This window comes from Sceloporus occidentalis, unplaced genomic scaffold (assembly GCF_023333645.1).
Source record: "Sceloporus occidentalis isolate IW3139 unplaced genomic scaffold, rSceOcc1.0.p SCAF_249, whole genome shotgun sequence".
In the NCBI taxonomy this organism is placed as follows: Eukaryota; Metazoa; Chordata; class Lepidosauria; order Squamata; family Phrynosomatidae; genus Sceloporus; species Sceloporus occidentalis.
Window position 1 is genome coordinate 138,579 of NW_028317229.1, and position 10,141 is coordinate 148,719.

Genomic DNA, 10,141 nt, shown 5'->3' on the forward strand with positions numbered 1-10,141 from the left:
GGAAAGATTACGATGACAGATTTGGTTTATTTGCTTAGACTGTGGAGTTTCAACTTTATGATTACTTTTTTTTTTTTTTTTTACAGAAAGATAAGGCCTGTCTCGTTTGAAGAGTATCACAGAAACTGGGCTGAAATTGCAACTTCAAAAGCGCCTGGAGATTTAAAGAGTGAGTTTTTTCTCATTTTGTTCCAATAATCTCCTTTTATCTGCAGACCTGGAGCCGCCGTCGCTGTCAGTCATGTGATATTTTGGGTGACTTTCCCGGCTCAAACACCACACTGAGCTGGCGCTTTATGGCAATGCTAATGAAGTCTGTTCCTCCATAGACTTTCGTTAGTGAGAGAGTCCAGCTGGATAATTAAGACTGAGGCATTCTATTGTTCCCCACAGGCAGTATGATAAGGAGTCGTGGTGTTTAGTAGATCGGGGGTCAGATAACAGAGCGAGAATCATACAAACGGCTGATATGCGGCTGCCTGAAAACTTTATATTATGGGACAAAAACTATAACTGGTTTAGAAAGAGAAAATAAATGTAATACTAGTATTTGATACTAGTAATAAATCCAATGGTTGGGATTCCCCTTTAAAGGGATCTAATCTCCACTTCTTCTATGTCATAAAGTGCTTAACATATTTTTAGTTGATGTGCAACTATAGAAGAGTTTCTATTTCTTGAAGGAACCTAAAGGAAAAGTATCGTAAAAATGCATGACATAGTTTTAAATTATTTAAGCCTGTTTTAGGACAAATAAAATTGTCACTCTGTGTAATATTGCAAGCTTTTTGTTACATTTGTTACAATTGATTCCAATTCCAAGATATTTCAGGCTACATAGAAGACTTTAAATGTACGGGTCTAACCAGAGAATAGCTTTGTGCCTTATTTCTATACCTGCAGCCATTAATCCCATTTAAGATCTCTATCAGTGTCGCATAATCCACCGAATTCCCACTTTTTATTTTTATGGCAGAAAATAAAGAAGCTTCCTCCTGGGCTTTGTGTAGTGACGCAAAAGACGAGATTAATAGAAATAAAATGTAAGTGTAATACTTTCCCAAAAGGCTCCCAAGATCGCACTCAGGATTTAGTAGAAACATTAAGTCTCTTCTCTCCTTGGCAGTTACAAATCCTTCATCTCCAGGGTCAGTAATAACTCCACGCATTCGAAAGGGATCTCGGCTGAGAGGGATCCGCCGGACTGCCCAATGTGCAGATTGTCAGGTTGGTGCGGTCAATAAATAGGCAATCGCGATTATTGAATGATTCAATTATAACAATATACAACATATGCCTGGGGAAAAGTAAAGGAGGAAAGGAGATAAAGTACATACAAAGAGGGCGAAGGCTGGTGCTGTAGTAGCCAAGGCGTCCAGTGCAGTCATATAATAGCGGGTACAGGACCCAGCAGTGAAGCAGATCACACAGCACTTACAAGCACTGCCATTGGACTGTATCCATGCATGTGATTGGCTGTAGCAGGGCAGGGGATCTGCTGTACGCTGACCTCTCCTGTCATAGAACAGTCAGCTACAAGCGGTGGCCCCATGATCACCGTGATTGTGACGACGTGGGACGTTTTTTTACTGATGACGTACCCGCTACTTCACTGGTCCTAGGGACATGTTTTCACGATGTACATCATTGGTCGCATAAGGGGTTAATCAATATCAGTACTGCTGCCATCAGCTTAGGCTGTTTCCAAACCAATGTATCAGTGGTGAATTCATCATGGGGCAGGTACAGAAGGCGCTCTGAGGAGGGTGCAGCGGAGAGATGCATCCAGTTGCCTTTGTGATTGAGACGCTCAGCTGTATGGTGTTAGAATGTGTGTGAGCGCATGTTAGTTATATGGTGCTAGAGTGAGTTTGTGTAAGGGTATGGTGTTAGTGTGAGTGTGTTGGTGTTAGAGTGAATTTGTGTTAGTTATGGGGGGGGCACCAAAGAGATTCTGCTCCCAGGCACCAGTAACCTTATGCTGATTCCTGGGATGTTATATTATCGACCCTTAGCATGGAGGACCCCTGGCCAGGCAGTCCAAAGCCTGCAGCGAGTGCAGTTGGACCCAGGGTAGCTGCCCATTTGGCTCTGTAACGCCAATACATGTGTTCTTGTTCTAGTATCCTGGTGAAAAATCCTTGCAACCCTATGACTTGAGGTGGCTGAAAATGTTTTAAAAAATGCTCCTGCTGGCGTTACCAGAAACATAATGTTTTGGCCTGTTTCCATGGTAACATCCATGAGAGCAGTGATAAACGCATTAGCCAATTCTGCATGTTGTGATGTCATAAGCGGTCATGTGACTTAGTGGATGCAAACAGCTACAAAAAAATCAGCCGCCGGAACCTGATTTTTTACATAGGGAGCAAAGTGCTACATTCTGAGTTTTTTTAGGGCAAATGTTTGTTGACTAAACATAAAAAAATCCTAAAACATTTGCAGTTATAATAAGATTTTGTCTATTAATTATTTGTTTAACTGGCACTTTGTATTTTTTACACTAACAGAGATTTGTGGCGTAGAGCTGATCGCCCACTCATCAAGAAAACATGAAGTGGGCAGAAGCTCAAATTATCAGGGAGAGGAGATGCATCACGAGACGGGGCGACATGAGGAACCAGGGGAAGAAGAGGTGGATGCCCTAGTGACCTGGGCAAACACGCTTAAAACAGAATTATTAGAAGATTATTAATACAGACAGGACCAGTTACTAGTAAATATGACATTATTAGCAAATGGGTGAAAACTGGCTAAAAGGACCCAAAGTGGAACCATTAACTTTAAATTAACTGGTTTAGTGGCTGAAGTGCACCGGTGGCCAAATATTCTTAATTATCCCGGTCTGATGTCATTTTTAAGTTATGTATAGCGAGGCTCAGCTCTACACACCCTTAGACGGCGAGACGGCTGAGCTGCAAATAGTCCATTGAATTCTTTGTTATGTTGCCATAAATGTGCTGTTTATAAAAAAATATATATTTTACAATAAATTTTGCAAGTATCTGAAAAATATTCATTTGTGGGGAAGTTATTTCTTCTGGTGGAGTGCAAGCACGCAAGACAAATTAGGTTTCTTCTTCAGGCATAAATGTAACACCCTAAAGGGTAACAACTACCGGTTAGCAATGTGCACCAAGCAGATTTATGTTACTTGAAGCAGAAGGACAGGAAACTCCCATAAAGTTTTGCAGGGTGTCCCGGCTCGCCGTGTGATTTACCTGCAGGTTGCTTCAGTTAATGTCGCCTTTCCCAGTCGGACTTTGGACACCAAGTACCAGGTACCGGCCTGAGCTGAAATCAGAGGATTATTGCGAATAAAGGCATATTTTATTGTTTGTGCGTCAATATGTGAAAAACATTTGGTGATATTTGTGGCATAAATATTTGTGTTGCACACTCTGTCACGTGTGACACAATCGGTGCTGCGTTCTGATCTACAAGAGGCTTCCCGGTTCCAAAAACTAGCTTCACGTATAGCCGAGGATGACGGGTAGATGAATACTCGAGTGAGACACAGAAAGAAATGATAAAGTTACTATTTATGAGACATTTTGCTATAAATATTTCCCACACCTTCCTAAACAACGAGAGGACAATAACTAAGCTATTTAAAAGTATGGGGGGGGGTCCCCTTTAACTTTGACTGTCTCCCGTATAAAAGGCGAGTAGCTGTAAGGGTGCACTGTATGCGAATCACCACTAGGTGGAGCCATTATTCTAGACCAGAAGTTCTCAAAAAAAAAAAAGTTTCGGGGAAAAAAACCAGACCATGTGACTCATGGAGAGTATTTCAGCTAACAGCAGACGCTTCTGACACTGAAAGGGTTAAGGGGTAGACATGAGACAGACTTGCTGTTTTAATATCCTTTTGGGGGCAACAGGTTCCATCCTAGAGGCTGAATGTCAGTTTATTGCTTAGTAACCATGGGGTTAACATCTGCTTTTAATACTTCTAATGTTTTCTTTGTTACTTATGTAAAGAATATAAACCTCCCCAGTATTTATTGAGCCTCATTTCAAACCCTGGTTTCATATCAGGTATTTTTAACCAAGATAAATCTTAGAACTGGTGCAAGACTCGGAAAAGTTAAACATGTTCGTTAAGTACAGCTACATTATAATGATAATAATAAAAAATCATGAGCAGGTAAAAAAAACAAAAAAACAGGAATTATTTGTTATTAATAGTTTTTACCTCTAAACTGATTAAAGTAAAACATACATTGCCAACCTGTGGAAGTCAAGGGGTTAAACAATAAACATAAATGTACCCAATAGCGCTCCTTTCCATTAACATTAAGATTATTATTAGTTCACAAGACTATCACACAATGAAATGATCTGATAATTATCGTGCATAAACATTAAACAGCTGCACCCATAAACAAGTCCCACCGTGACTCATTATATATATATATACTGCATATATATCTATCATATAATATATCATACAGCAGACCCCAGTCTAAATATAAGTGCTGCATAAATTGTTGGTGATAGATAAATAAAATGATAATATTATTATTAATAATAATAACAACAATAATAAATAGAAGAGAACAGATTTTTAATGCAAACAAATATTTTAATGTTTTGTTTAACTATTTTTAGGGAAATGTTTTGTCCGAAATGATCTGCTGATGAACTTTGGGTTCTTTTTATGCACAGAATTCTCCACTGAAACCCCATTAAAGGGACACTTTAAGAGTATGATAGCCGGGTGGTCCCCATTTTTACAGCATTGCACGAGTGAATGCTACACCCCCCCCCCATGCCCCTGCCCCCCTGCATTTATTTACAGGAGATGCAGGAGGTGTTCGGGAGCGTTTCCCTGCCACTGGTTGGTTGTTTCCAGCAGCCAATTAGAGGCAAGAAATGTTGCACCATGGAGGAGCGGGGCAGGTGGGGAGACTTTCCTCTCCTTACTGGCTGAACGTCCCTGGATTTCGCTGCGGGGTTTACATCCGAGGGATATCTTACTGAACAAATTGTGAACGTTCCCACCGACCATGTTACTGAGCGAAATTCGAAGCAATCATGTGATTTTTATCAAAGGACGAAATTAAAACAAGGGAATTATTCTTCAATAACTGACAATCTGGTCGTTTATTCCGAGGCTCGGTCTCCTTGTGACCGCAGATCTAGAAATAGACGCTGGATATCAGGAAAGTCCATATCCGCACGCATGACGGTCATTAAAGGACAAAAACGCCCTTCGGTGTGATTTCCTGCCGTTTCTTCCTTATGATGTCACATAAGGAGAGACAAAGATTTTGTGTCATTGACTTTAATATAGCAGCAGAGAAACCTCAATGGTCTCCATCTTCGTTAGAGGAGATAATGTGGGTCCCACTCGGTCAACATGGATCTGAAAAACATCAGGAAGAGGGGCATTCCACCAAATCCACAGCTGACTTTTCCCAAATATTTGCACCACAAGCACCATGATTTTTAACTAAACACACAAAATTTAAGGGGGAGAATGGAAAACCAAAAAAACTTTCCCACCGTAATTACGGAGAAGGCAGGATAAAGTATACAGTATACAGGAGAATGGGGTGGAGAATGGGCGTGGCTAAGCACCGCTCTTCCGCTCCAGACCCAGAGACTCCAGGTGAAATTCTGATACAGATTAATAAAAGTCACCATGGCAACCATTGGACAATCCACCCCCCCAAAAAAAAATTTCGTTCTTGGAATCCCAGACTTTTTCACACCTTGACACTTTACTAGAGGAAATTATAAATTTTAGTGATTATTTTAATTCTCTACATTTTCAAGAAATATACCTTATACTTATACTAAAACATACTTTTTTTTTTTTTATCTGTACATATGGGAATGTCGGACCGGGGCGGCGGATCGGTTCTCAAAGGCTGCCAGATCAGATACTTCTACACCGATAGTAAAGCCTCCTTCACGTGTCGGGCCGATTTAACTACGCGACCTTGGCAAGCGATGCGTGTTCGCATATCTCGGCTCTAGCCTTTGAGACCGATCCAGAGCAAACATGGCACAGATAGACGTGCTATCGGCCTTGACATGTTCCATTTTCACACGTCAGTCTAACTGCATGCTTCACAGCCGTCGTTTCCACTTCAGTAACGCGTAAAATTCCCCACCCGGACACCAGCTTTCTGGGATTTCAGCTCTGATCAATTAAAGAAAACAAGAGTAACCCTTTCAGATCTTCTGAGCGCCAAATCATGGTTTAAAGGGACAGGGAATGATGCATAAAATCAAACGATGAAACATGTATTTAACCCCTTCATGGCAAAGCCTGTACATGTACGGGCTCACAATGCATTGTTTTTAATGGGTTTAAGGACAACCCATTGTCCTTAAGGGGTTAAAGGGACCCTCCAGTCACCATGTGCACCTCAATGCATAGGATAGCTGTGTGGTCCCATGTCTTGACATGGGATATACTTACGGCCAGCAAGCTCTGGGAGGAAACAGATACTCTTTTGCTGCCACCGACTGCTTCAAGCAGCCAATCAGTTGTACAAATGACCATGAAGGAGGTGAACCACTGCAGCTCTGGAGCTGCAGCTTCCCCTAAAGGTAAATGTACTTTAAATATGCTTTCTGACAGAGCGCGTACATCTACGGGCTCACAATGCATTGTTTTTAATTGGATTTAAGGACAACCCATTGTCCTTAAGGGGTTAATATCCCTGACAGTCCAGCATCGTAATTTAGGTTGAAAAAAGACACAAGTCCATCAAGTCCACCGATGACCCAGAAGAAGCCAAAACCTCACATTGAAGCAATTCCTAATGGACCACGCGGTCCTCACCCGGTCCCAGCCACGTGCCGACAGCATCATCCGCCATTGGACAGCTACACAAATTGGGGTATATTTCAGAAGATTTGCCATCATTTTTGCAGCAGCAAATGAAATAACTATATTTCATGGTTCTTTGAGGAAACGTTTCATGAACGCATGGAAAATGTTCGCAGCCGGACAAACGTTGCCACGGAAACCCGGCTTCCCATCTCAACAAAGCATGAATCAGATTGTAGAATGACAGACGTCTGCGTCTGAATGATGTACAAATTACTCCATTTTACACGGCGCTCGGCGGATTTTTCCACATTTTTTCATTTGGTTGTAATTATCACTTTAACCACAAAAAAAAAAAATATATCTTCTTACAAAGACAATGTAATATAGAGCATATGTTCCGTGACCTTCGCTAACCTTTCCCTGGTCTACATTAAAGACAAGGCTTGTGCCTCGGTTTTATTCAATGCACGAAAACTGAAAAGTACATTTTTTTTTCACGTGAATTTATAAACCAAGGTTTCTGAAATGGTTGCTTTCATTATTTTGCTTTTCTTTTTACAAACGGATTTTTTTTCTGATCTTTTGTTCTTTATGCAAAAGGCTCTGTTTCTCCGAAGGCAGAGGATAGATTGCTACATGTGGGTTTTCTTACCTTGTTTGAAGTTACATTCTGTTTATTAGTACGTTGATTCCGCGGTGTTGACTCTCTCTCTCTCTCTGCATACAATATACAAAGAACACGTAAGTCACATCTGTAACAAGCGTGGAGCGCAGCAAGGTCATGCTAAGTCGATAACCTGCTTCACTGACTATTGTTTTATATAGCGATATCATATTCCGTGGCGCTGTACCACAGGTAGCATGTCTACTCTTGGCGTGCATATGGCAGCACATCCAGTTGGGTATTCTGGCCCATGGCCCTCTGCTGCATAACCAGGGGGCAGATAGTCCTACTGGGCAATCAGGCTACCAAGTCCACCACTGCTCCAAGGGCCGGTTGGGGAGATCAGAAATGTCCCTTGTAACTGTCCCGTACATGCGTCCCTTTGGAGGATGGAAGTTGCGGATGTCCCTCTAGATTGTAAGCTTGCGAGCAGGGCTCTCTCCACCAAATGTATCGGTTTGTCTTAGTCTGTCAATTCTTGTCTTGTCATATCCCTTGAATTTATGTATTGTATTAAGCGCTGCGTAAACTGCTGGCGCTATATAAATAAAAGATAATAATAATAATAATAATAATATGCATGGTGCAGGGCTGCTGAAGCAGAGCCCTGAGTCAGGCTTAAGGCAGTGCCCGGCCAAAATACACGACCGATTACCCAGCGACACCTTGTTGGTAAGATGAATGCGACTTTAGTTTTTTTGCTAAAATTACTGTAATTTATGGATGTGCTACAGTGGAGATGGTCCCCAGATGGCTTGTCTATTGAGATGGGGAGGTGGCAGATGGACACTTTCTCGACTTTGGCTGTTACCCTCTTTGTAGACAATTAAGACCCAACAAACCGCCCCCTCTGGTTTGGAACAGAGATCCACCGGCATCCTCTAGAAAAAGACGAGAGACGGATGTTCACTGTGGCTTAGGGTCACACACATTTGGCACCGAGCGTCCCCAACTTCTTCACCGATAGCCAACTTCAATAAAATTAAATCATCAAATTTTTGCATAACCAAGCAGGAAGTCACCGCAATGTAGAGTGCCAGCCCAGCTGCCCACAGCATTTTTTATTATTTTTTAAAGAGATTACATTCTCTGCTTTAGTCAACTTTAAAGGGCCAGTTCCGCTTTAAAAAAACATAAATCAGCACAGCAAACCGTGTTGGTGTCGCCGATCCACAAGTAACGGCTTTATGGCAGCTTCCTGATGTCATGGGTTTAGAGAAAGAAGAGTAAATGTAAAATTATTTGATGTATACAATGGTTCACTTGTTTTTCGTCTTTTTTTTCAAGGCTCAGGAAATAGCACCACGCCAAGGATATTTTACAGGGAAAGTATCTGTGTTACACAGTTCGCTTTTTACTATAGCCTTAATTATTTATTTGCGCATCTTTTCCATCCCTAACCCCCCAACTCTGTCACGTCCACATTACTGTTCTTTAATCGTAGCCATCTAACGTATATATATTTTTTATAAAATATGAATATACTTAATATATGCATGGAAATAATATGGGGTTAAAAATCAAGGGGGTATTTTCAGTTTTCTTATAAAATCTGGATCAGTCAATGCATATTCTAATCCAATGCTGAAAATCGTATATTTTCTACTAAAGTATTTTTAAAACATTAAAAAAAAGTTTATATAAATAATATATAATTATATTTAATAATAATAATAATGTTGTGGTATATAAAAATTAAATTAAATAATAAATAAAAATAATATTAAATATGATCTATATAGAGAATATAAATATATATAATTATATTTATAATAATAATGTTATGTGGTATATAAAAATTATATTAAATAATAAAATAATATTAAATATTATGATATATATAGAGAATATAAATATATATATATATAATTATAGTTATTAATTATAATAATAATAATGTTATGCGGTATATAAAAATGATAATAAAAATAAATAAATAATAATAATATCGTAGATGTCTCTTGTTGCTTCATTAACAAGTATAGGTTCATAGTTATTTATTATTATGAAGAATTTCACATCCACTTGTGTTTAAATATTTGAAGATCTCAAGTACCGGTATTTTTCCCCAAAATTTCACGACGTACTGAATATTCAGACAGATGCTTGAGACTTTTGCCATGATGAAGGTTTTTTTTTTTCGAACTGTAACAAACATGCGTTTCTTACTGCAAACTACGTCTCCGAAGGCTTGAAAACGGAAATGTGTTACCTGGCATACATTTTTTAATCATTTCCATCTTTTCAACAAATCTTTAGGGTTGTCACAAGCATCTGTCATTTCAAGTGAAAGGTCCCTGGCTTCATCTGTGCTAATGTTCAGCCTCGTCATTTCTAAATTGGCCGATTCCTCTTTTATCCGTCCCAAAAATAAAATAAATTAATTAAACGCAACCTGGTTACCATGGCAACCAGAAAAGTCTCAACGCACCCAACGACGACAACCTTTTTGGTTACAAATATTTGGAACCCGTGTGTCATTAGCATATGTTCTCGCACGGGGTTCATCTTGGGTAACTTTTTAACGATTTTCCCTGATAAGCAGGAGATTCTTTTTCCAAAATGTGCATTTAAATTGATGATGTAATAGCGGCATTACCAGCTTTCACATAAAAACAGTGACTCCCGAATGAACGAAGGCAAATAACGTGATAAACACCTATGAAGAAATAAGGCATGTGTTT